The following is a 25,349-nucleotide window of genomic DNA, read 5'->3' on the forward strand; positions in this document are numbered from 1 at the left end:
AGGGCCCAGGGGCCCCTGGGGACATCCTTTTTCAATTTTCCCTGGGAAAGAAAACTCAGCAGTCCAGGTTCCTGATGTCAGTTTGTAGGGCTCCCTTGGGTCTATCAGGGCAGCACAAGTTTGAGGTGGGGACAACTTCGGTGTGGGGTGCATCCTTTGATATAATGATTTTTTGCAGTCAGGGCCAGGGGCCCCTGGGCACAACCTTTTTCCATTTTCCCTGGGAAAGAAAACTCAGCAGTCCAGGTTCCTGATGTCAGTTTGTAGGGCTCCCTTGGGTGTATCAGGGCAGCACAAGTTTGAGGTGGGGACAACTTCGGTGTGGGGTCCATCCTTCGATATAAGGATTCTTTGCAGTCAGGGCCAGGGGCCCCTGGGCACATCCTTTTTCCATTTTCCCTGGGAAAGAAAACTCAGCAGTCCAGGTTCCTGATGTCAGTTTGTAGGGCTCCCTTGGGTCTATCAGGGCAGCACAAGTTTGAGGTGGGGACAGCTTCGGTGTGGGTTCCATCCTTCGATATAAGGATTCTTTGCAGTGAGGTCCCTGCCCAGGGCCAGGGCCCCCTGGGCACATCCTTTTTCCATTTTCCCTGGGAAAGAAAACTCAGCAGTCCAGGTTCCTGATGTCAGTTTGTAGGGCTCCCTTGGATGTATCAGGGCAGCACAAGTTTGAGGTGGGGACAACTTCGGTGTGGGGTCCATCCTTCGATATAAGGATTTTTTGCAGTCAGGGCCAGGGGCCCCGGGCACATCCTTTTTCCATTTTCCCTGGGAAAGAAAACTCAGCAGTCCAGGTTCCTGATGTCAGTTTTTTTAGGGCTCCCTTGGGTCTCTCAGGGCAGCACAAGTTTGAGGTTGGCACAACTTTGGTGTGGGGTCCATCCTTCGATATAAGGATTTTTTGCAGTCATGGCCAGGGGCCCCTGGGCACATCCTTTTTCCATTTTCCCTGGGAAAGAAAACTCAGCAGTCCAGGTTCCTGAAGTCAGTTTGTAGGGCTCCCTTGGGTCTATCAGGGCAGCACAAGTTTGAGGTGGGGACAACTTCGGTGTGGGGTGCATCCTTTGATATAAGGATTTTTTGCAGTCAGGGCCAGGGGCCCCTGGGCACATCCTTTTTCCATTTTCCCTGGGAAAGAAAACTCAGCAGTCCAGGTTCCTGATGTCAGTTTGTAGGGCTCCCTTGGGTCTATCAGGGCAGCACAAGTTTGACGTGGGCAGAAATTCGGTGTGGGGTGCATACTTCGATATAAGGATTTTTTGCAGTCAGGGCCAGGGGCCCCTGGGCACATCCTTTTTCCATTTTCCCTGGGAAAGAAAACTCAGCAGTCCAGGTTGCTGATGTCAGTTTGTAGGGCTCCCTTGGGTCTATCAGGGCAGCACAAGTTTGAGGTGGGGACAACTTCGGTGTGGGGTCCATCCTTTGATATTAGGATTTTTTGCAGTCATGGCCAGGGGCCCCCGGGCACATCCTTTTTCCATTTTCCCTGGGAAAGAAAACTCAGCAGTCCAGGTTCCTGATGTCAGTTTGTAGGGCTGCCTTGGGTCTATCAGGGCAGCACAAGTTTGAGGTGGGGACAACTTCGGTGTGGGGTCCATCCTTCGATATAAGGATTTTTTGCAGTCAGGGCCAGGGGCCCCCGGGCACATCCTTTTTCCATTTTCCCTGGGAAAGAAAACTCAGCAGTCCAGGTTCCTGATGTCAGTTTGTAGGACTCCCTTGGGTCTATCAGGGCAGCACAAGTTTGAGGTGGGGACAACTTCGGTGTGGGGTCCATCCTTCGATATAAGGATTTTTTGCAGTCAGGGCCGGGGGCCCCTGGGCACATCCTTTTTCCATTTTCCCTGGGAAAGAAAACTCAGCAGTCCAGGTTCCTGATGTCAGTTTGTAGGGCTCCCTTGGATGTATCAGGGCAGCAAAAGTTTGAGGTGGGGACAACTTCGGTGTGGGGTCCATCCTTCGATATAAGGATTTTTTGCAGTCAGGGCCAGGGTCCCAGGGCCAGGGGCCCCCGGGCACATCCTTTTTCCATTTTCCCTGGGAAAGAAAACTCAGCAGTCCAGGTTCCTGATGTCAGTTTGTAGGGCTCCCTTGGATGTATCAGGGCAGCACAAGTTTGAGGTGGGGACAACTTCGGTGTGGGGTCCATCCTTCGATATAAGGATTCTTTGCAGTCAGGGCCAGAGGCCCCTGGGCACATCCTTTTTCCATTTTCCCTGGGAAAGGAAACACAGCAGTCCAGGTTCCTGATGTCAGTTTGTAGGGCTCCCTTGGGTCTATCAAGGCAGCACAAGTTTGAGGTGGGGACAACTTCGGTGTGGGGTCCATCCTTCGATATTAGGATTTTTTGCAGTCAGGGCCAGGGGCCCCTGGGCACATCCTTTTCCCATTTTCCCTGGGAAAGAAAACTCAGCAGTCCAGGTTGCTGATGTCAGTTTGTAGGGCTCCCTTGGGTCTATCAGGGCAGCACAAGTTTGAGGTGGGCACAACTTTGGTGTGGGGTGCATCCTTCCATATAAGGATTTTTAGCAGTGAGGTCCCTGCCCAGGGCCAGGGGCCCCTGGGCACATCCTTTTTCAATTTTCCCTGGGAAAGAAAACTCAGCAGTCCAGGTTCCTGATGTCAGTTTGTAGGGCTCCCTTGGGTCTATCAGGGCATCACAAGTTTGAGGTGGGGACAACTTCGGTGTGGGGTCCATCCTTCGATATAAGGATTTTTTGCAGTCAGGGCCAGGGGCCCAGGGCCAGGGGCCCCTGGGCACATCCTTTTTCCATTTTCCCTGGGAAAGAAAACTCAGCAGTCCAGGTTCCTGATGTCAGTTTGTAGGGCTGCCTTGGGTCTATCTGGGCAGCACAAGTTTGAGGTGGGGACAACTTCGGTGTGGGGTCCATCCTTCGATATAAGGATTTTTTGCAGTCATGGCCAGGGGCCCCTGGGCACATCCTTTTTCCATTTTCCCTGGGAAAGAAAACTTAGCAGTACAGGTTCCGGATGTCAGTTTGTAGGGCTCCCTTGGGTCTATCAGGGCAGCACAAGTTTGAGGTGGGGACAACTTCGGTGTGGGGTCCATCCTTCGATATAAGGATTCTTTGCAGTGAGGTCCCAGCCCAGGGCCAGAGGCCCCTGGGCACATCCTTTTTCCATTTTCCCTGGGAAAGAAAACTCAGCAGTCCAGGTTCCTGATGTCAGTTTCTAGGGCTGCCTTGGGTCTATCAGGGCAGCACAAGTTTGAGGTGGGGACAACTTCGGTGTGGGGTCCATCCTTCGATATAAGGATTTTTTGCAGTCAGGGCCAGGGGCCCCTGGGCACATCCTTTTTCCATTTTCCCTGGGAAAGAAAACTCAGCAGTCCAGGTTCCTGATGTCAGTTTGTAGGGCTCCCTTGGGTCTATCAGGGCAGCACAAGTTTGAGGTGGGGACAACTTCGGTGTGGGGTCCATCCTTCGATATAAGGATTTTTTGCAGTCAGGGCCAGGGGCCCATGGCCATGGGCCCCTGGGCACATCCTTTTTCCATTTTCCCTGGGAAAGAAAACTCAGCAGTCCAGGTTCCTGATGTCAGTTTGTAGGGCTCCCTTGGGTCTATCAGGGCAGCACAAGTTTGAGGTGGGGACAACTTCGGTGTGGGGTCCATCCTTCGATATAAGGATTTTTTGCAGTCATGGCCAGGGGCCCCCGGGCACATCCTTTTTCCATTTTCCCTGGGAGAGAAAACTTAGCAGTCCAGGTTCCGGATGTCAGTTTGTAGGGCTCCCTTGGGTCTATCAGGGTAGCACAAGTTTGAGGTGGGGACAACTTCGGTGTGGGGTCCATCCTTCGATATAAGGATTCTTTGCAGTGATGTCCCAGCCCAGGGCCAGAGGCCCCTGGGCACACCTTTTTTCCATTTTCCCTGGGAAAGAAAACTCAGCAGTCCAGGTTCCTGATGTCAGTTTGTAGGGCTCCCTTGGATGTAACAGGGCAGCACAAGTTTGAGGTGGGGACAACTTCGGTGTGGGGTCCATCCTTCGATATAAGGATTTTTTGCAGTCAGGGCCAGGGGCCCCTGGGCACATCCTTTTTCCATTTTCCCTGGGAAAGAAAACACAGCAGTCCAGGTTCCTGATGTCAGTTTGTAGGGCTCCCTTGGGTCTATCAAGGCAGCACAAGTTTGAGGTGGGGACAACTTCGGTGTGGGGTCCATCCTTCGATATAAGGATTTTTTGCAGTCAGGGCCAGGGGCCCCTGGGCACATCCTTTTCCCATTTTCCCTGGGAAAGAAAACTCAGCAGTCCAGGTTCCTGATGTCAGTTTGTAGGGCTCCCTTGGGTCTATCAGGGCAGCACAAGTTTGATGTGGGCACAACTTTGGTGTGGGGTGCATCCTTCCATATAAGGATTTTTAGCAGTGAGGCCCCTGTCCAGGGCCAGGGGCCCCTGGGCACATCCTTTTTCAATTTTCCCTGGGAAAGAAAACTCAGCAGTCCAGGTTCCTGATGTCAGTTTCTAGGGCTGCCTTGGGTCTATCAGGGCATCACAAGTTTGAGGTGGGGACAACTTCGGTGTGGGGTCCATCCTTCGATATAAGGATTTTTTGCAGTCAGGGCCAGGGGCCCAGGGCCAGGGGCCCCTGGGCACATCCTTTTTCCATTTTCCCTGGGAAAGAAAACTCAGCAGTCCAGGTTCCTGATGTCAGTTTTTAGGGCTCCCTTGGGTCTATCAGGGCAGCACAAGTTTGAAGTGGGCAGAACTTCGGTGTGGGGTCCATCCTTCGATATAAGGATTTTTTGCAGTTAGGGCCAGGGGCCCCCGGGCACATCCTTTTTCGATTTTCCCTGGGAAAGAAAACTCAGCAGTCCAGGTTCCGGATGTCAGTTTGTAGGGCTCCCTTGGGTCTATCGGGGCAGCACAAGTTTGAGGTGGGGACAACTTCGGTGTGGGGTCCATCCTTCGATATAAGGATTTTTTGCAGTCAGGGCCAGGGGCCCCTGGGCACATCCTTTTTCCATTTTCCCTGGGAAAGAAAACTCAGCAGTCCAGGTTCCTGATGTCAGTTTGTAGGGCTCCCTTGGATGTATCAGGGCAGCACAAGTTTGAGGTGGGGACAACTTTGGTGTGGGGTGCATCCTTCCATATAAGGATTTTTAGCAGTGAGGCCCCTGCCCAGGGTCAGGGGCCCCTGGGCACATCCTTTTTCAATTTTCCCTGGGAAAGAAAACTCAGCAGTCCAGGTTCCTGATGTCAGTTTGTAGGGCTGCCTTGGGTCTATCTGGGCAGCACAAGTTTGAGGTGGGGACAACTTCGGTGTGGGGTGCATCCTTCAATATAAGGATTCTTTGCAGTCAGGGCCAGGAGCCGCTGGGCTCATCCTTTTTCCATTTTCCCTGGGAAAGAAAACTCAGCAGTCCAGGTTGCTGATGTCAGTTTGTAGGGCTCCCTTGGGTCTATCAGGGCAGCACAAGTTTGAGGTGGGCATAACTTCGGTGTGGGGTCCATCCTTCGATATAAGGATTTTTTGCAGTCAGGGCCAAGGGCCCCTGGGCACATCCTTTTTCCATTTTCCCTGGGAAAGAAAACTCAGCAGTCCAGGTTCCTGATGTCAGTTTGTAGGGCTCCATTGGGTCTATCAGGGCAGCACAAGTTTGAGGTGGGGACAACTTCGGTGTGGGGTCCATCCTTCGATATAAGGATTTTTTGCAGTCATGGCCAGGGGCCCCCGGGCACATCCTTTTTCCATTTTCCCTGGGAGAGAAAACTTAGCAGTCCAGGTTCCGGATGTCAGTTTGTAGGGCTCCCTTGGGTCTATCAGGGTAGCACAAGTTTGAGGTGGGGACAACTTCGGTGTGGGGTCCATCCTTCGATATAAGGATTCTTTGCAGTGATGTCCCAGCCCAGGGCCAGAGGCCCCTGGGCACACCTTTTTTCCATTTTCCCTGGGAAAGAAAACTCAGCAGTCCAGGTTCCTGATGTCAGTTTGTAGGGCTCCCTTGGATGTAACAGGGCAGCACAAGTTTGAGGTGGGGACAACTTCGGTGTGGGGTCCATCCTTCGATATAAGGATTTTTTGCAGTCAGGGCCAGGGGCCCCTGGGCACATCCTTTTTCCATTTTCCCTGGGAAAGAAAACACAGCAGTCCAGGTTCCTGATGTCAGTTTGTAGGGCTCCCTTGGGTCTATCAAGGCAGCACAAGTTTGAGGTGGGGACAACTTCGGTGTGGGGTCCATCCTTCGATATAAGGATTTTTTGCAGTCAGGGCCAGGGGCCCCTGGGCACATCCTTTTCCCATTTTCCCTGGGAAAGAAAACTCAGCAGTCCAGGTTCCTGATGTCAGTTTGTAGGGCTCCCTTGGGTCTATCAGGGCAGCACAAGTTTGATGTGGGCACAACTTTGGTGTGGGGTGCATCCTTCCATATAAGGATTTTTAGCAGTGAGGCCCCTGTCCAGGGCCAGGGGCCCCTGGGCACATCCTTTTTCAATTTTCCCTGGGAAAGAAAACTCAGCAGTCCAGGTTCCTGATGTCAGTTTCTAGGGCTGCCTTGGGTCTATCAGGGCATCACAAGTTTGAGGTGGGGACAACTTCGGTGTGGGGTCCATCCTTCGATATAAGGATTTTTTGCAGTCAGGGCCAGGGGCCCAGGGCCAGGGGCCCCTGGGCACATCCTTTTTCCATTTTCCCTGGGAAAGAAAACTCAGCAGTCCAGGTTCCTGATGTCAGTTTTTAGGGCTCCCTTGGGTCTATCAGGGCAGCACAAGTTTGAAGTGGGCAGAACTTCGGTGTGGGGTCCATCCTTCGATATAAGGATTTTTTGCAGTTAGGGCCAGGGGCCCCCGGGCACATCCTTTTTCGATTTTCCCTGGGAAAGAAAACTCAGCAGTCCAGGTTCCGGATGTCAGTTTGTAGGGCTCCCTTGGGTCTATCGGGGCAGCACAAGTTTGAGGTGGGGACAACTTCGGTGTGGGGTCCATCCTTCGATATAAGGATTTTTTGCAGTCAGGGCCAGGGGCCCCTGGGCACATCCTTTTTCCATTTTCCCTGGGAAAGAAAACTCAGCAGTCCAGGTTCCTGATGTCAGTTTGTAGGGCTCCCTTGGATGTATCAGGGCAGCACAAGTTTGAGGTGGGGACAACTTTGGTGTGGGGTGCATCCTTCCATATAAGGATTTTTAGCAGTGAGGCCCCTGCCCAGGGTCAGGGGCCCCTGGGCACATCCTTTTTCAATTTTCCCTGGGAAAGAAAACTCAGCAGTCCAGGTTCCTGATGTCAGTTTGTAGGGCTGCCTTGGGTCTATCTGGGCAGCACAAGTTTGAGGTGGGGACAACTTCGGTGTGGGGTGCATCCTTCAATATAAGGATTCTTTGCAGTCAGGGCCAGGGGCCCCTGGGCACATCCTTTTTCCATTTTCCCTGGGAAAGAAAACTCAGCAGTCCAGGTTCCTGATGTCAGTTTGTAGGGCTCCATTGGGTCTATCAGGGCAGCACAAGTTTGAGGTGGGGACAACTTCGGTGTGGGGTCCATCCTTCGATATAAGGATTTTTTGCAGTCATGGCCAAGGGCCCCTGGGCACATCCTTTTTCCATTTTCCCTGGGAAAGAAAACTTAGCAGTACAGGTTCCGGATGTCAGTTTGTAGGGCTCCCTTGGGTCTATCAGGGCAGCACAAGTTTGAGGTGGGGACAACTTCGGTGTGGGGTCCATCCTTCGATATAAGGATTCTTTGCAGTGAGGTCCCAGCCCAGGGCCAGAGGCCCCTGGGCACATCCTTTTTCCATTTTCCCTGGGAAAGAAAACTCAGCAGTCCAGGTTCCTGATGTCAGTTTCTAGGGCTGCCTTGGGTCTATCAGGGCAGCACAAGTTTGAGGTGGGGACAACTTCGGTGTGGGGTCCATCCTTCGATATAAGGATTTTTTGCAGTCAGGGCCAGGGGCCCCTGGGCACATCCTTTTTCCATTTTCCCTGGGAAAGAAAACTCAGCAGTCCAGGTTCCTGATGTCAGTTTGTAGGGCTCCCTTGGGTCTATCAGGGCAGCACAAGTTTGAGGTGGGGACATCTTCGGTGTGGGGTCCATCCTTCGATATAAGGATTCTTTGCAGTCAGGGCCAGGAGCCGCTTGGCACATCCTTTTTCCATTTTCCCTGAGAAAGGAAACTCAGCAGTCCAGGTTGCTGATGTCAGTTTGTAGGGCTCCCTTGGGTCTATCAGGGCAGCACAAGTTTGAGGTGGGCACAACTTCGGTGTGGGGTCCATCCTTCGATATAAGGATTTTTTGCAGTCAGGGCCAGGGGCCCCTGGGCACATCCTTTTTCCATTTTCCCTGGGAAAGAAAACTCAGCAGTCCAGGTTGCTGATGTCAGTTTGTAGGGCTCCCTTGGGTCTATCAGGGCAGCACAAGTTTGAGGTGGGGACAACTTCGGTGTGGGGTCCATCCTGCGATATAAGTATTTTTTGCAGTCAGGGCCAGGGGCCCCTGGGCACCTCCTTTTTCCATTTTCCCTGGGAAAGAAAACTCAGCAGTCCAGGTTCCTGATGTCAGTTTCTAGGGCTGCCATGGGTCTATCAGGGCAGCACAAGTTTGAGGTGGGGACAACTTTGGTGTGGGGTGCATCCTTCGATATAAGGATTTTTTGCAGTGAGGCCCCTGACCAGGGCCACGGGCCCCTGGGCACCTCCTTTTTCCATTTTCCCTGGGAAAGAAAACTCAGCAGTCCAGGTTCCTGATGTCAGTTTGTAGGGCTCCCTTGGGTCTATCAGGGCAGCACAAGTTTGAGGTGGGCACAACTTCGGTGTGGGGTCCATCCTTCGATATAAGGATTCTTTGCAGTCAGGGCCAGGAGCCGCTGGGCACATCCTTTTTCCATTTTCCCTGGGAAAGAAAACTCAGCAGTCCAGGTTGCTGATGTCAGTTTGTAGGGCTCCCTTGGGTCTATCAGGGCAGCACAAGTTTGAGGTGGGGACAACTTTGGAGTGGGGTCCATCCTTCGATATAAGGATTCTTTGCAGTGAGGACCCAGCCCAGGGCCAGGGGCCCCCGGGCACATCCTTTTCCCATTTTCCCTGGGAAAGAAAACTCAGCAGTCCAGGTTCCTGATGTCAGTTTGTAGGGCTCCCTTGGGTCTATCAGGGCAGCACAAGTTTGAGGTGGGGACATCTTCGGTGTGGGGTCCATCCTTCGATATAAGGATTCTTTGCAGTCAGGGCCAGGAGCCCCTGGGCACATCCTTTTTCCATTTTCCCTGGGAAAGAAAACTCAGCAGTCCAGGTTCCTGATGTCAGTTTGTAGGGCTCCCTTGGGTGTATCAGGGCAGCACAAGTTTGAGGTGGGGACAACTTCGGTGTGGGGTCCATCCTTTGATATTAGGATTTTTTGCAGTCATGGCCAGGGGCCCCCGGGCACATCCTTTTTCCATTTTCCCTGGGAAAGAAAACTCAGCAGTCCAGGTTCCTGATGTCAGTTTGTAGGGCTCCCTTGGGTCTATCAGGGCAGCACAAGTTTGAGGTGGGGACAACTTCGGTGTGGGGTCCATCCTTCGATATAAGGATTTTTTGCAGTCAGGGCCAGGGGCCCCTGGGCACATCCTTTTTCCATTTTCCCTGGGAAAGAAAACTCAGCAGTCCAGGTTCTTGATGTCAGTTTGTAGGGCTCCCTTGGGTCTATCAGGGCAGCACAAGTTTGAAGTGGGGACAACTTCGGTGTGGGGTCCATCCTTCGATATAAGGATTTTTTGCAGTTAGGGCCAGGGGCCCCCGGGCACATCCTTTTTCCATTTTACCTGGGAAAGAAAACTCAGCAGTCCAGGTTCCTGATGTCAGTTTGTAGGGCTGCCTTGGGTCTATCAGGGCAGTACAAGTTTGAGGTGGGGACAACTTCGGTGTGGGGTCCATCCTTCGATATAAGGATTTTTTGCAGTCAGGGCCAGGGGCCCCCGGGCACATCCTTTTTCCATTTTCCCTGGGAAAGAAAACTCAGCAGTCCAGGTTCCTGATGTCAGTTTGTAGGGTTCCCTTGGGTCTATTAGGGGAGCACAAGTTTGAGGTGGGGACAACTTCGGTGTGGGGTCCATCCTTTGATATAAGGATTTTTTGCAGTGAGGTCCCTGCCCAGGGGCCCCTGAGCACATCCTTTTTCCATTTTCCCTGGGAAAGAAAACTCAGCAGTCCAGGTTCCTGATGTCAGTTTGTAGGGCTCCCTTGGGTCTATCAGGGCAGCACAAGTTTGAGGTGGGGACAACTTCGGTGTGGGGTCCATACTTCGATATAAGGATTTTTTGCAGTCAGGGGCAGGGGCCCCTGGGCACATCCTTTTTCCATTTTCCCTGGGAAAGAAAACTCAGCAGTCCAGGTTCCTGATGTCAGTTTGAAGGGCTCCCTTGGATGTATCAGGGCAGCACAAGTTTGAGGTGGGGACAACTTCGGTGTGGGGTCCATCCTTCGATATAAGGATTTTTTGCAGTCAGGGCCAGGGGCCCCTGGGCACATCCTTTTTCCATTTTCCCTGGGAAAGAAAACACAGCAGTCCAGGTTCCTGATGTCAGTTTGTAGGGCTCCCTTGGGTCTATCAAGGCAGCACAAGTTTGAGGTGGGGACAACTTCGGTGTGGGGTCCATCCTTCGATATAAGGATTTTTTGCAGTCAGGGCCAGGGGCCCCTGGGCACATCCTTTTCCCATTTTCCCTGGGAAAGAAAACTCAGCAGTCCAGGTTCCTGATGTCAGTTTGTAGGGCTCCCTTGGGTCTATCAGGGCAGCACAAGTTTGATGTGGGCACAACTTTGGTGTGGGGTGCATCCTTCCATATAAGGATTTTTAGCAGTGAGGCCCCTGTCCAGGGCCAGGGGCCCCTGGGCACATCCTTTTTCAATTTTCCCTGGGAAAGAAAACTCAGCAGTCCAGGTTCCTGATGTCAGTTTCTAGGGCTGCCTTGGGTCTATCAGGGCATCACAAGTTTGAGGTGGGGACAACTTCGGTGTGGGGTCCATCCTTCGATATAAGGATTTTTTGCAGTCAGGGCCAGGGGCCCAGGGCCAGGGGCCCCTGGGCACATCCTTTTTCCATTTTCCCTGGGAAAGAAAACTCAGCAGTCCAGGTTCCTGATGTCAGTTTTTAGGGCTCCCTTGGGTCTATCAGGGCAGCACAAGTTTGAAGTGGGCAGAACTTCGGTGTGGGGTCCATCCTTCGATATAAGGATTTTTTGCAGTTAGGGCCAGGGGCCCCCGGGCACATCCTTTTTCGATTTTCCCTGGGAAAGAAAACTCAGCAGTCCAGGTTCCGGATGTCAGTTTGTAGGGCTCCCTTGGGTCTATCGGGGCAGCACAAGTTTGAGGTGGGGACAACTTCGGTGTGGGGTCCATCCTTCGATATAAGGATTTTTTGCAGTCAGGGCCAGGGGCCCCTGGGCACATCCTTTTTCCATTTTCCCTGGGAAAGAAAACTCAGCAGTCCAGGTTCCTGATGTCAGTTTGTAGGGCTCCCTTGGATGTATCAGGGCAGCACAAGTTTGAGGTGGGGACAACTTTGGTGTGGGGTGCATCCTTCCATATAAGGATTTTTAGCAGTGAGGCCCCTGCCCAGGGTCAGGGGCCCCTGGGCACATCCTTTTTCAATTTTCCCTGGGAAAGAAAACTCAGCAGTCCAGGTTCCTGATGTCAGTTTGTAGGGCTGCCTTGGGTCTATCTGGGCAGCACAAGTTTGAGGTGGGGACAACTTCGGTGTGGGGTGCATCCTTCAATATAAGGATTCTTTGCAGTCAGGGCCAGGAGCCGCTGGGCTCATCCTTTTTCCATTTTCCCTGGGAAAGAAAACTCAGCAGTCCAGGTTGCTGATGTCAGTTTGTAGGGCTCCCTTGGGTCTATCAGGGCAGCACAAGTTTGAGGTGGGCATAACTTCGGTGTGGGGTCCATCCTTCGATATAAGGATTTTTTGCAGTCAGGGCCAAGGGCCCCTGGGCACATCCTTTTTCCATTTTCCCTGGGAAAGAAAACTCAGCAGTCCAGGTTCCTGATGTCAGTTTGTAGGGCTCCATTGGGTCTATCAGGGCAGCACAAGTTTGAGGTGGGGACAACTTCGGTGTGGGGTCCATCCTTCGATATAAGGATTTTTTGCAGTCATGGCCAGGGGCCCCCGGGCACATCCTTTTTCCATTTTCCCTGGGAGAGAAAACTTAGCAGTCCAGGTTCCGGATGTCAGTTTGTAGGGCTCCCTTGGGTCTATCAGGGTAGCACAAGTTTGAGGTGGGGACAACTTCGGTGTGGGGTCCATCCTTCGATATAAGGATTCTTTGCAGTGATGTCCCAGCCCAGGGCCAGAGGCCCCTGGGCACACCTTTTTTCCATTTTCCCTGGGAAAGAAAACTCAGCAGTCCAGGTTCCTGATGTCAGTTTGTAGGGCTCCCTTGGATGTAACAGGGCAGCACAAGTTTGAGGTGGGGACAACTTCGGTGTGGGGTCCATCCTTCGATATAAGGATTTTTTGCAGTCAGGGCCAGGGGCCCCTGGGCACATCCTTTTTCCATTTTCCCTGGGAAAGAAAACACAGCAGTCCAGGTTCCTGATGTCAGTTTGTAGGGCTCCCTTGGGTCTATCAAGGCAGCACAAGTTTGAGGTGGGGACAACTTCGGTGTGGGGTCCATCCTTCGATATAAGGATTTTTTGCAGTCAGGGCCAGGGGCCCCTGGGCACATCCTTTTCCCATTTTCCCTGGGAAAGAAAACTCAGCAGTCCAGGTTCCTGATGTCAGTTTGTAGGGCTCCCTTGGGTCTATCAGGGCAGCACAAGTTTGATGTGGGCACAACTTTGGTGTGGGGTGCATCCTTCCATATAAGGATTTTTAGCAGTGAGGCCCCTGTCCAGGGCCAGGGGCCCCTGGGCACATCCTTTTTCAATTTTCCCTGGGAAAGAAAACTCAGCAGTCCAGGTTCCTGATGTCAGTTTCTAGGGCTGCCTTGGGTCTATCAGGGCATCACAAGTTTGAGGTGGGGACAACTTCGGTGTGGGGTCCATCCTTCGATATAAGGATTTTTTGCAGTCAGGGCCAGGGGCCCAGGGCCAGGGGCCCCTGGGCACATCCTTTTTCCATTTTCCCTGGGAAAGAAAACTCAGCAGTCCAGGTTCCTGATGTCAGTTTTTAGGGCTCCCTTGGGTCTATCAGGGCAGCACAAGTTTGAAGTGGGCAGAACTTCGGTGTGGGGTCCATCCTTCGATATAAGGATTTTTTGCAGTTAGGGCCAGGGGCCCCCGGGCACATCCTTTTTCGATTTTCCCTGGGAAAGAAAACTCAGCAGTCCAGGTTCCGGATGTCAGTTTGTAGGGCTCCCTTGGGTCTATCGGGGCAGCACAAGTTTGAGGTGGGGACAACTTCGGTGTGGGGTCCATCCTTCGATATAAGGATTTTTTGCAGTCAGGGCCAGGGGCCCCTGGGCACATCCTTTTTCCATTTTCCCTGGGAAAGAAAACTCAGCAGTCCAGGTTCCTGATGTCAGTTTGTAGGGCTCCCTTGGATGTATCAGGGCAGCACAAGTTTGAGGTGGGGACAACTTTGGTGTGGGGTGCATCCTTCCATATAAGGATTTTTAGCAGTGAGGCCCCTGCCCAGGGTCAGGGGCCCCTGGGCACATCCTTTTTCAATTTTCCCTGGGAAAGAAAACTCAGCAGTCCAGGTTCCTGATGTCAGTTTGTAGGGCTGCCTTGGGTCTATCTGGGCAGCACAAGTTTGAGGTGGGGACAACTTCGGTGTGGGGTGCATCCTTCAATATAAGGATTCTTTGCAGTCAGGGCCAGGGGCCCCTGGGCACATCCTTTTTCCATTTTCCCTGGGAAAGAAAACTCAGCAGTCCAGGTTCCTGATGTCAGTTTGTAGGGCTCCATTGGGTCTATCAGGGCAGCACAAGTTTGAGGTGGGGACAACTTCGGTGTGGGGTCCATCCTTCGATATAAGGATTTTTTGCAGTCATGGCCAAGGGCCCCTGGGCACATCCTTTTTCCATTTTCCCTGGGAAAGAAAACTTAGCAGTACAGGTTCCGGATGTCAGTTTGTAGGGCTCCCTTGGGTCTATCAGGGCAGCACAAGTTTGAGGTGGGGACAACTTCGGTGTGGGGTCCATCCTTCGATATAAGGATTCTTTGCAGTGAGGTCCCAGCCCAGGGCCAGAGGCCCCTGGGCACATCCTTTTTCCATTTTCCCTGGGAAAGAAAACTCAGCAGTCCAGGTTCCTGATGTCAGTTTCTAGGGCTGCCTTGGGTCTATCAGGGCAGCACAAGTTTGAGGTGGGGACAACTTCGGTGTGGGGTCCATCCTTCGATATAAGGATTTTTTGCAGTCAGGGCCAGGGGCCCCTGGGCACATCCTTTTTCCATTTTCCCTGGGAAAGAAAACTCAGCAGTCCAGGTTCCTGATGTCAGTTTGTAGGGCTCCCTTGGGTCTATCAGGGCAGCACAAGTTTGAGGTGGGGACATCTTCGGTGTGGGGTCCATCCTTCGATATAAGGATTCTTTGCAGTCAGGGCCAGGAGCCGCTTGGCACATCCTTTTTCCATTTTCCCTGAGAAAGGAAACTCAGCAGTCCAGGTTGCTGATGTCAGTTTGTAGGGCTCCCTTGGGTCTATCAGGGCAGCACAAGTTTGAGGTGGGCACAACTTCGGTGTGGGGTCCATCCTTCGATATAAGGATTTTTTGCAGTCAGGGCCAGGGGCCCCTGGGCACATCCTTTTTCCATTTTCCCTGGGAAAGAAAACTCAGCAGTCCAGGTTGCTGATGTCAGTTTGTAGGGCTCCCTTGGGTCTATCAGGGCAGCACAAGTTTGAGGTGGGGACAACTTCGGTGTGGGGTCCATCCTGCGATATAAGTATTTTTTGCAGTCAGGGCCAGGGGCCCCTGGGCACCTCCTTTTTCCATTTTCCCTGGGAAAGAAAACTCAGCAGTCCAGGTTCCTGATGTCAGTTTCTAGGGCTGCCTTGGGTCTATCAGGGCAGCACAAGTTTGAGGTGGGGACAACTTTGGTGTGGGGTGCATCCTTCGATATAAGGATTTTTTGCAGTGAGGCCCCTGACCAGGGCCACGGGCCCCTGGGCACCTCCTTTTTCCATTTTCCCTGGGAAAGAAAACTCAGCAGTCCAGGTTCCTGATGTCAGTTTGTAGGGCTCCCTTGGGTCTATCAGGGCAGCACAAGTTTGAGGTGGGCACAACTTCGGTGTGGGGTCCATCCTTCGATATAAGGATTCTTTGCAGTCAGGGCCAGGAGCCGCTGGGCACATCCTTTTTCCATTTTCCCTGGGAAAGAAAACTCAGCAGTCCAGGTTGCTGATGTCAGTTTGTAGGGCTCCCTTGGGTCTATCAGGGCAGCACAAGTTTGAGGTGGGGACAACTTTGGAGTGGGGTCCATCCTTCGATATAAGGATTCTTTGCAGTGAGGACCCAGCCCAGGGCCAGGGGCCCCCGGGCACATCCTTTTCCCATTTTCCCTGGGAAAGAAAACTCAGCAGTCCAGGTTCCTGATGTCAGTTTGTAGGGCTCCCTTGGGTCTATCAGGGCAGCACAAGTTTGAGGTGGGGACATCTTCGGTGTGGGGTCCATCCTTCGATATAAGGATTCTTTGCAGTCAGGGCCAGGAGCCCCTGGGCACATCCTTTTTCCATTTTCCCTGGGAAAGAAAACTCAGCAGTCCAGGTTCCTGATGTCAGTTTGTAGGGCTCCCTTGGGTGTATCAGGGCAGCACAAGTTTGAGGTGGGGACAACTTCGGTGTGGGGTCCATCCTTTGATATTAGGATTTTTTGCAGTCATGGCCAGGGGCCCCCGGGCACATCCTTTTTCCATTTTCCCTGGGAAAGAAAACTCAGCAGTCCAGGTTCCTGATGTCAGTTTGTAGGGCTCCCTTGGGTCTATCAGGGCAGCACAAGTTTGAGGTGGGGACAACTTCGGTGTGGGGTCCATCCTTCGATATAAGGATTTTTTGCAGTCAGGGCCAGGGGCCCCTGGGCACATCCTTTTTCCATTTTCCCTGGGAAAGAAAACTCAGCAGTCCAGGTTCTTGATGTCAGTTTGTAGGGCTCCCTTGGGTCTATCAGGGCAGCACAAGTTTGAAGTGGGGACAACTTCGGTGTGGGGTCCATCCTTCGATATAAGGATTTTTTGCAGTTAGGGCCAGGGGCCCCCGGGCACATCCTTTTTCCATTTTACCTGGGAAAGAAAACTCAGCAGTCCAGGTTCCTGATGTCAGTTTGTAGGGCTGCCTTGGGTCTATCAGGGCAGTACAAGTTTGAGGTGGGGACAACTTCGGTGTGGGGTCCATCCTTCGATATAAGGATTTTTTGCAGTCAGGGCCAGGGGCCCCCGGGCACATCCTTTTTCCATTTTCCCTGGGAAAGAAAACTCAGCAGTCCAGGTTCCTGATGTCAGTTTGTAGGGTTCCCTTGGGTCTATTAGGGGAGCACAAGTTTGAGGTGGGGACAACTTCGGTGTGGGGTCCATCCTTTGATATAAGGATTTTTTGCAGTGAGGTCCCTGCCCAGGGGCCCCTGAGCACATCCTTTTTCCATTTTCCCTGGGAAAGAAAACTCAGCAGTCCAGGTTCCTGATGTCAGTTTGTAGGGCTCCCTTGGGTCTATCAGGGCAGCACAAGTTTGAGGTGGGGACAACTTCGGTGTGGGGTCCATACTTCGATATAAGGATTTTTTGCAGTCAGGGGCAGGGGCCCCTGGGCACATCCTTTTTCCATTTTCCCTGGGAAAGAAAACTCAGCAGTCCAGGTTCCTGATGTCAGTTTGAAGGGCTCCCTTGGATGTATCAGGGCAGCACAAGTTTGAGGTGGGGACAACTTCGGTGTGGGGTCCATCCTTCGATATAAGGATTTTTTGCAGTCAGGGCCAGGAGCCCAGGGCCAGGGGCCCCTGGGCACATCCTTTTTCCATTTTCCCTGGGAAAGAAAACTCAGCAGTCCAGGTTCCTGATGTCAGTTTGTAGGGCTCCCTTGGGTCTATCAGGGCAGCACAAGTTTGAGGTGGGGACAACTTCGGTGTGGGGTCCATCCTTCGATATAAGGATTTTTTGCAGTCAGGGCCAGGGGCCCCTGGGCACATCCTTTTTCCATTTTCCCTGGGAAAGAAAACTCAGCAGTCCAGGTTCTTGATGTCAGTTTGTAGGGCTCCCTTGGGTCTATCAGGGCAGCACAAGTTTGAAGTGGGGACAACTTCGGTGTGGGGTCCATCCTTCGATATAAGGAGTTTTTGCAGTTAGGGCCAGGGGCCCCCGGGCACATCCTTTTTCCATTTTACCTGGGAAAGAAAACTCAGCAGTCCAGGTTCCTGATGTCAGTTTGTAGGGCTGCCTTGGGTCTATCAGGGCAGTACAAGTTTGAGGTGGGGACAACTTCGGTGTGGGGTCCATCCTTCGATATAAGGATTTTTTGCAGTCAGGGCCAGGGGCCCCCGGGCACATCCTTTTTCCATTTTCCCTGGGAAAGAAAACTCAGCAGTCCAGGTTCCTGATGTCAGTTTGTAGGGCTCCCTTGGGTCTATTAGGGGAGCACAAGTTTGAGGTGGGGACAACTTCGGTGTGGGGTCCATCCTTTGATATAAGGATTTTTTGCAGTGAGGTCCCTGCCCAGGGGCCCCTGAGCACATCCTTTTTCCATTTTCCCTGGGAAAGAAAACTCAGCAGTCCAGGTTCCTGATGTCAGTTTGTAGGGCTCCCTTGGGTCTATCAGGGCAGCACAAGTTTGAGGTGGGGACAACTTCGGTGTGGGGTCCATACTTCGATATAAGGATTTTTTGCAGTCAGGGGCAGGGGCCCCTGGGCACATCCTTTTTCCATTTTCCCTGGGAAAGAAAACTCAGCAGTCCAGGTTCCTGATGTCAGTTTGAAGGGCTCCCTTGGATGTATCAGGGCAGCACAAGTTTGAGGTGGGGACAACTTCGGTGTGGGGTCCATCCTTCGATATAAGGATTTTTTGCAGTCAGGGCCAGGAGCCCAGGGCCAGGGGCCCCTGGGCACATCCTTTTTCCATTTTCCCTGGGAAAGAAAACTCAGCAGTCCAGGTTCCTGATGTCAGTTTGTAGGGCTCCCTTGGGTCTATCAGGGCAGCACAAGTTTGAGGTGGGGACAACTTCGGTGTGGGGTCCATCCTTCGATATAAGGATTTTTTGCAGTCAGGGCCAGGGGCCCCTGGGCACATCCTTTTTCCATTTTCCCTGGGAAAGAAAACTCAGCAGTCCAGGTTCCTGATGTCAGTTTGTAGGGCTCCCTTGGGTCTATCAAGGCAGCACAAGTTTGAGGTGGGCACAACTTCGGTGTGGGGTGCATCCTTCGATATAAGGATTTTTTGCAGTCATGGCCAGGGGCCCAGGGCCAGGGGCCCCTGGGCACATCCTTTTTCCATTTTCCCTGGGAAAGAAAACTCAGCAGTCCAGGTTCTTGATGTCAGTGTGTAGGGCTCCCTTGGGTCTATCAGGGCAGCACCAGTTTGAGGTTGGGACAACTTCGGTCTGGGCGCCATGCTTCGATGTAAGGATTCTTTGCAGTCAGGGCCAGGGGCCCCCAGGCACACCCTTTTTCCATTTTCCCTGGGAAAGAAAACTCAGCAGTCCAGGTTCCTGATGTCAGTTTGTAGGGCTCCCTTGGGTCTATCAGGGCAGCACAAGTTTGAGGTGGGCACAACTTTGGTGTGGGGTGCATCCTTCCATATAAGGATTTTTAGCAGTGAGGCCCCTGCCCAGGGCCAGGGGTCCCTGGGCACATCCTTTTTCAATTTTCCCTGGGCAAGAAATCTCAGCAGTCCAGGTTCCTGATGTCAGTTTGTAGGGCTCCCTTGGGTCTATCAGGGCAGCACAAGTTTGAGGTGGGGACAACTTCGGTGTGGGGTCCATCCTTCGATATAAGGATTTTTTGCAGTCAGGGCCAGGGGCCCCTGGGCACCTCCTTTTTCCATTTTCCCTGGGAAAGAAAACTCAGCAGTCCAGGTTCCTGATGTCAGTTTGTAGGGCTCCCTTGGGTCTATCAGGGCAGCACAAGTTTGAGGTGGGGAGAACTTCGGTGTGGGGTCGATCCTTCGATATAAGGATTTTTTGCAGTCAGGGCCGGGGGCCCAGGGCCAGGGGCCCCTGGGCGCATCTTTTGGCCATTTTCCCTGGGAAAGAAAACTCAGCAGTCCAGGTTCCTGATGTCAGTTTGTAGGGCTCCCTTGGGTGTATCAGGGCAGCACAAGTTTGAGGTGGGGACAACTTTGGAGTGGGGTCCATCCTTGGATATAAGGATTCTTTGCAGTGAGGTCCCAGCCCAGGGCCAGGGGCCCCCGGGCACATCCTTTTCCCATTTTCCCTGGGAAAGAAAACTCAGCAGTCCAGGTTGCTGATGTCAGTTTGTAGGGCTCCCTTGGGTCTATCAGGGCAGCACAAGTTTGAGGTGGGGACAACTTCGGTGTGGGGTGCATCCTTCGATATAAAGATTTTTTGCAGTCAGGGCCAGGGGCCCCTGGGCACATCCTTTTTCCATTTTCCCTGGGAAAGAAAACTCAGCAGTCCAGGTTCCTGATGTCAGTTTGTAGGGCTCCATTGGGTCTAGCAGGGCAGCACAAGTTTGAGGTGGGGACAACTTCGGTGTGGGGTCCATCCTTCGATATAAGGATTTTTTGCAGTCATGGCCAGGGGCCCATGGGCACATCCTTTTTCCATTTTCCCTGGGAAAGAAACTTAGCAGTCCAGGTTCCGGATGTCAGTTTGTAGGGCTCCCTTGGGTCTATCAGGGCAGCACAAGTTTGAGGTGGGGACAACTTCGGTGTGGGGTCCATCCTTCGATATAAGGATTCTTTGCAGTGAGGTCCCAGCCCAGGGCCAGAGGCCCCTGGGCACATAATTTTTCCATTTTCCCTGGGAAAGAAAACTCAGCAGTCCAGGTTCCTGATGTCAGCTTGTAGGGCTGCCTTGGGTCTATCAGGGCAGCACAAGTTTGAGGTGGGGACAACTTCGGTGTGGGGTCCATCCTTTGATATAAGGATTTTTTGCAGTGAGGTCCCTGCCCAGGGGCCCCTGAGCACATCCTTTTTCCATTTTCCCTGGGAAAGAAAACTCAGCAGTCCAGGTTCCTGATGTCAGTTTGTAGGGCTCCCTTGGGTCTATCAGGGCAGCACAAGTTTGAGGTGGGCACAACTTCGGTGTGGGGTCCATCCTTCGATATAAGGATTTTTTGCAGTCAGGGGCAGGGGCCCCTGGGCACATCCTTTTTCCATTTTCCCTGGGAAAGAAAACTCAGCAGTCCAGGTTCCTGATGTCAGTTTGAAGGGCTCCCTTGGATGTATCAGGGCAGCACAAGTTTGAGGTGGGGACAACTTCGGTGTGGGGTCCATCCTTCGATATAAGGATTTTTTGCAGTCAGGGCCAGGGGCCCAGGGCCAGGGGCCCCTGGGCACATCCTTTTTCCATTTTCCCTGGGAAAGAAAACTCAGCAGTCCAGGTTCCTGATGTCAGTTTGTAGGGCTCCCTTGGGTCTATCAGGGCAGCACAAGTTTGAGGTGGGGACAACTTCGGTGTGGGGTCCATCCTTCGATATAAGGATTTTTTGCAGTCAGGGCCAGGGGCCCCCGGGCACATCCTTTTTCCATTTTCCCTGGGAAAGAAAACTCAGCAGTCCAGGTTCCTGATGTCAGTTTGTAGGGTACCCTTGGGTCTATCAAGGCAGCACAAGTTTGAGGTGGGCAGAACTTCGGTGTGGGGTGCATCCTTCGATATAAGGATTTTTTGCAGTCATGGCCAGGGGCCCAGGGCCAGGGGCCCCTGGGCACATCCTTTTTCCATTTTCCCTGGGAAAGAAAACTCAGCAGTCCAGGTTCTTGATGTCAGTGTGTAGGGCTCCCTTGGGTCTATCAGGGCAGCACAAGTTTGAGGTTGGGACAACTTCGGTCTGGGCGCCATACTTCGATATAAGGATTCTTTGCAGTCAGGGCCAGGGGCCCCCAGGCACACCCGTTTTCCATTTTCCCTGGGAAAGAAAACTCAGCAGTCCAGGTTCCTGATGTCAGTTTGTAGGGCTGCCTTGGGTCTATCAGGGCAGCACAAGTTTGAGGTGGGCACAACTTTGGTGTGGGGTGCATCCTTCCATATAAGGATTTTTAGCAGTGAGGCCCCTGCCCAGGGCCAGGGGCCCCTGGGCACATCCTTTTTCAATTTTCCCTGGGAAAGAAAACTCAGCAGTCCAGGTTCCTGATGTCAGTTTGTAGGGCTCCCTTGGGTCTATCAGGGCAGCACAAGTTTGAGGTGGGGACAACTTCGGTGTGGGGTCCATCCTTCGATATAAGGATTTTTTGCAGTCAGGGCCAGGGGCCCCTGGGCACCTCCTTTTTCCATTTTCCCTGGGAAAGAAAACTCAGCAGTCCAGGTTCCTGATGTCAGTTTGTAGGGCTCCCTTGGGTCTATCAGGGCAGCACAAGTTTGAGGTGGGGAGAACTTCGGTGTGGGGTCCATCCTTCGATATAAGGATTTTTTGCAGTCAGGGCCAGGGGCCCAGGGCCAGGGGCCCCTGGGCACATCCTTTTTCCATTTTCCCTGGGAAAGAAAACTCAGCAGTCCAGGTTCCTGATGTCAGTTTGTAGGGCTCCCTTGGGTCTATCAGGGCAGCACAAGTTTGAGGTGGGGACATCTTCGGTGTGGGGTCCATCCTTCGATATAAGGATTCTTTGCAGTCAGGGCCAGGAGCCGCTGGGCACATCCTTTTTCCATTTTCCCTGGGAAAGAAAACTCAGCAGTCCAGGTTGCTGATGTCAGTTTGTAGGGCTCCCTTGGGTCTATCAGGGCAGCACAAGTTTGAGGTGGGGACAACTTTGGAGTGGGGTCCATCCTTCGATATAAGGATTCTTTGCAGTGAGGACCCAGCCCAGGGCCAGGGGCCCCCGGGCACATCCTTTTCCCATTTTCCCTGGGAAAGAAAACTCAGCAGTCCAGGTTCCTGATGTCAGTTTGTAGGGCTCCCTTGGGTCTATCAGGGCAGCACAAGTTTGAGGTGGGGACAACTTCGGTGTGGGGTGCATCCTTCGATATAAAGATTTTTTGCAGTCAGGGCCAGGGGCCCCTGGGCACATCCTTTTTCCATTTTCCCTGGGAAAGAAAATTCAGCAGTCCAGGTTCCTGATGTCAGTTTGTAGGGCTCCCTTGGGTGTATCAGGGCAGCACAAGTTTGAGGTGGGGACAACTTCGGTGTGGGGTCCATCCTTCGATATAAGGATTCTTTGCAGTCAGGGCCAGGGGCCCCCGGGCACCTCCTTTTTCCATTTTCCCTGGGAAAGAAAACTCAGCAGTCCAGGTTCTTGATGTCAGTTTGTAGGGCTCCCTTGGGTCTATCAGGGCAGCACAAGTTTGAAGTGGGCAGAACTTCGGTGTGGGGTCCATCCTTCGATATAAGGATTTTTTGTTGTTAGGGCCAGGGGCCCCCGGGCACATCCTTTTTCCATTTTACCTGGGAAAGAAAACTCAGCAGTCCAGGTTCCTGATGTCAGTTTGTAGGGCTGCCTTGGGTCTATCAGGGCAGCACAAGTTTGAGGTGGGGACAGCTTCGGGGTGGGGTCCATCCTTCGATATAAGGATTTTTTGCAGTGAGGCCCCTGCCCAGAGCCAGGGGCCCCTGGGCACATCCTTTTTCCATTTTCCCTGGGAAAGAAAACTCAGCAGTCCAGGTTCCTGATGTCAGTTTGTAGAGCTGCCTTGGGTCTATCAGGGCAGGTCAAGTTTGAGGTGGGGACAACTTCGGTGTGGGGTCCATCCTTCGATATAAGGATTTTTTGCAGTCAGGGCCAGGGGCCCATGGGCACATCCTTTTTCCATTTTCCCTGGGAAAGAAAACTTAGCAGTCCAGGTTCCGGATGTCAGTTTGTAGGGCTCCCTTGGGTCTATCAGGGCAGCACAAGTTTGAGGTGGGGACAACTTCGGTGTGGGGTCCATCCTTCGATATAAGGATTCTTTGCAGTGAGGTCCCAGCCCAGGGCCAGAGGCCCCTGGGCACATCATTTTTCCATTTTCCCTGGGAAAGAAAACTCAGCAGTCCAGGTTCCTGATGTCAGTTTGAAGGGCTCCCTTGGATGTATCAGGGCAGCACAAGTTTGAGGTGGGGACAACTTCGGTGTGGGGTCCATCCTTCGATATAAGGATTTTTTGCAGTCAGGGCCAGGGGCCCCTGGGCACATCCTTTTTCCATTTTCCCTGGGAAAGAAAACTCAGCAGTCCAGGTTCCTGATGTCAGTTTGTAGGGCTCCCTTGGGTCTATCAGGGCAGCACAAGTTTGAGGTGGGGAGAACTTCGGTGTGGGGTCCATCCTTCGATATAAGGATTTTTTGCAGTCAGGGCCAGGGGCCCAGGGCCAGGGGCCCCTGGGCACATCCTTTTTCCATTTTCCCTGGGAAAGAAAACTCAGCAGTCCAGGTTCCTGATGTCAGTTTGTAGGGCTCCCTTGGGTCTATCAGGGCAGCACAAGTTTGAGGTGGGGACATCTTCGGTGTGGGGTCCATCCTTCGATATAAGGATTCTTTGCAGTCAGGGCCAGGAGCCGCTGGGCACATCCTTTTTCCATTTTCCCTGGGAAAGAAAACTCAGCAGTCCAGGTTGCTGATGTCAGTTTGTAGGGCTCCCTTGGGTCTATCAGGGCAGCACAAGTTTGAGGTGGGGACAACTTTGGAGTGGGGTCCATCCTTCGATATAAGGATTCTTTGCAGTGAGGACCCAGCCCAGGGCCAGGGGCCCCCGGGCACATCCTTTTCCCATTTTCCCTGGGAAAGAAAACTCAGCAGTCCAGGTTCCTGATGTCAGTTTGTAGGGCTCCCTTGGGTCTATCAGGGCAGCACAAGTTTGAGGTGGGGACAACTTCGGTGTGGGGTGCATCCTTCGATATAAAGATTTTTTGCAGTCAGGGCCAGGGGCCCCTGGGCACATCCTTTTTCCATTTTCCCTGGGAAAGAAAATTCAGCAGTCCAGGTTCTTGATGTCAGTTTGTAGGGCTCCCTTGGGTCTATCAGGGCAGCACAAGTTTGAAGTGGGCAGAACTTCGGTGTGGGGTCCATCCTTCGATATAAGGATTTTTTGTAGTTAGGGCCAGGGGCCCCCGGGCACATCCTTTTTCCATTTTACCTGGGAAAGAAAACTCAGCAGTCCAGGTTCCTGATGTCAGTTTGTAGGGCTGCCTTGGGTCTATCAGGGCAGCACAAGTTTGAGGTGGGGACAGCTTCGGTGTGGGGTCCATCCTTCGATATAAGGATTTTTTGCAGTGAGGCCCCTGCCCAGAGCCAGGGGCCCCTGGGCACATCCTTTTTCCATTTTCCCTGGGAAAGAAAACTCAGCAGTCCAGGTTCCTGATGTCAGTTTGTAGAGCTGCCTTGGGTCTATCAGGGCAGGTCAAGTTTGAGGTGGGGACAACTTCGGTGTGGGGTCCATCCTTCGATATAAGGATTTTTTGCAGTCAGGGCCAGGGGCCCATGGGCACATCCTTTTTCCATTTTCCCTGGGAAAGAAAACTTAGCAGTCCAGGTTCCGGATGTCAGTTTGTAGGGCTCCCTTGGGTCTATCAGGGCAGCACAAGTTTGAGGTGGGGACAACTTCGGTGTGGGGTCCATCCTTTGATATAAGGATTCTTTGCAGTGAGGTCCCAGCCCAGGGCCAGAGGCCCCTGGGCACATCATTTTTCCATTTTCCCTGGGAAAGAAAACTCAGCAGTCCAGGTTCCTGATGTCAGTTTGAAGGGCTCCCTTGGATGTATCAGGGCAGCACAAGTTTGAGGTGGGGACATCTTCGGTGTGGGGTCCATCCTTCGATATAAGGATTTTTTGCAGTCAGGGCCAGGGGCCCAGGGCCAGGGGCCCCTGGGCACATCCTTTTTCCATTTTCCCTGGGAAAGAAAACTCAGCAGTCCAGGTTCCTGATGTCAGTTTGTAGGGCTCCCTTGGGTCTATCAGGGCAGCACAAGTTTGAGGTGGGGACAACTTCGGTGTGGGGTCCATCCTTCGATATAAGGATTTTTTGCAGTCAGGGCCAGGGGCCCCTGGGCACATCCTTTTTCCATTTTCCCTGGGAAAGAAAACTCAGCAGTCCAGGTTCCTGATGTCAGTTTGTAGGGCTCCCTTGGGTCTATCAAGGCAGCACAAGTTTGAGGTGGGCACAACTTCGGTGTGGGGTGCATCCTTCGATATAAGGATTTTTTGCAGTCATGGCCAGGGGCCCAGGGCCAGGGGCCCCTGGGCACATCCTTTTTCCATTTTCCCTGGGAAAGAAAACTCAGCAGTCCAGGTTCTTGATGTCAGTGTGTAGGGCTCCCTTGGGTCTATCAGGGCAGCACAAGTTTGAGGTTGGGACAACTTCGGTCTGGGCGCCATCCTTCGATATAAGGATTCTTTGCAGTCAGGGCCAGGGGCCCCCAGGCAAAC

The sequence above is a fragment of the Lonchura striata genome, chromosome 31 (genome assembly GCF_050655825.1).
Source record: "Lonchura striata isolate lonStrDom1 chromosome 31, ASM5065582v1, whole genome shotgun sequence".
NCBI classification, from domain to species: Eukaryota; Metazoa; Chordata; class Aves; order Passeriformes; family Estrildidae; genus Lonchura; species Lonchura striata.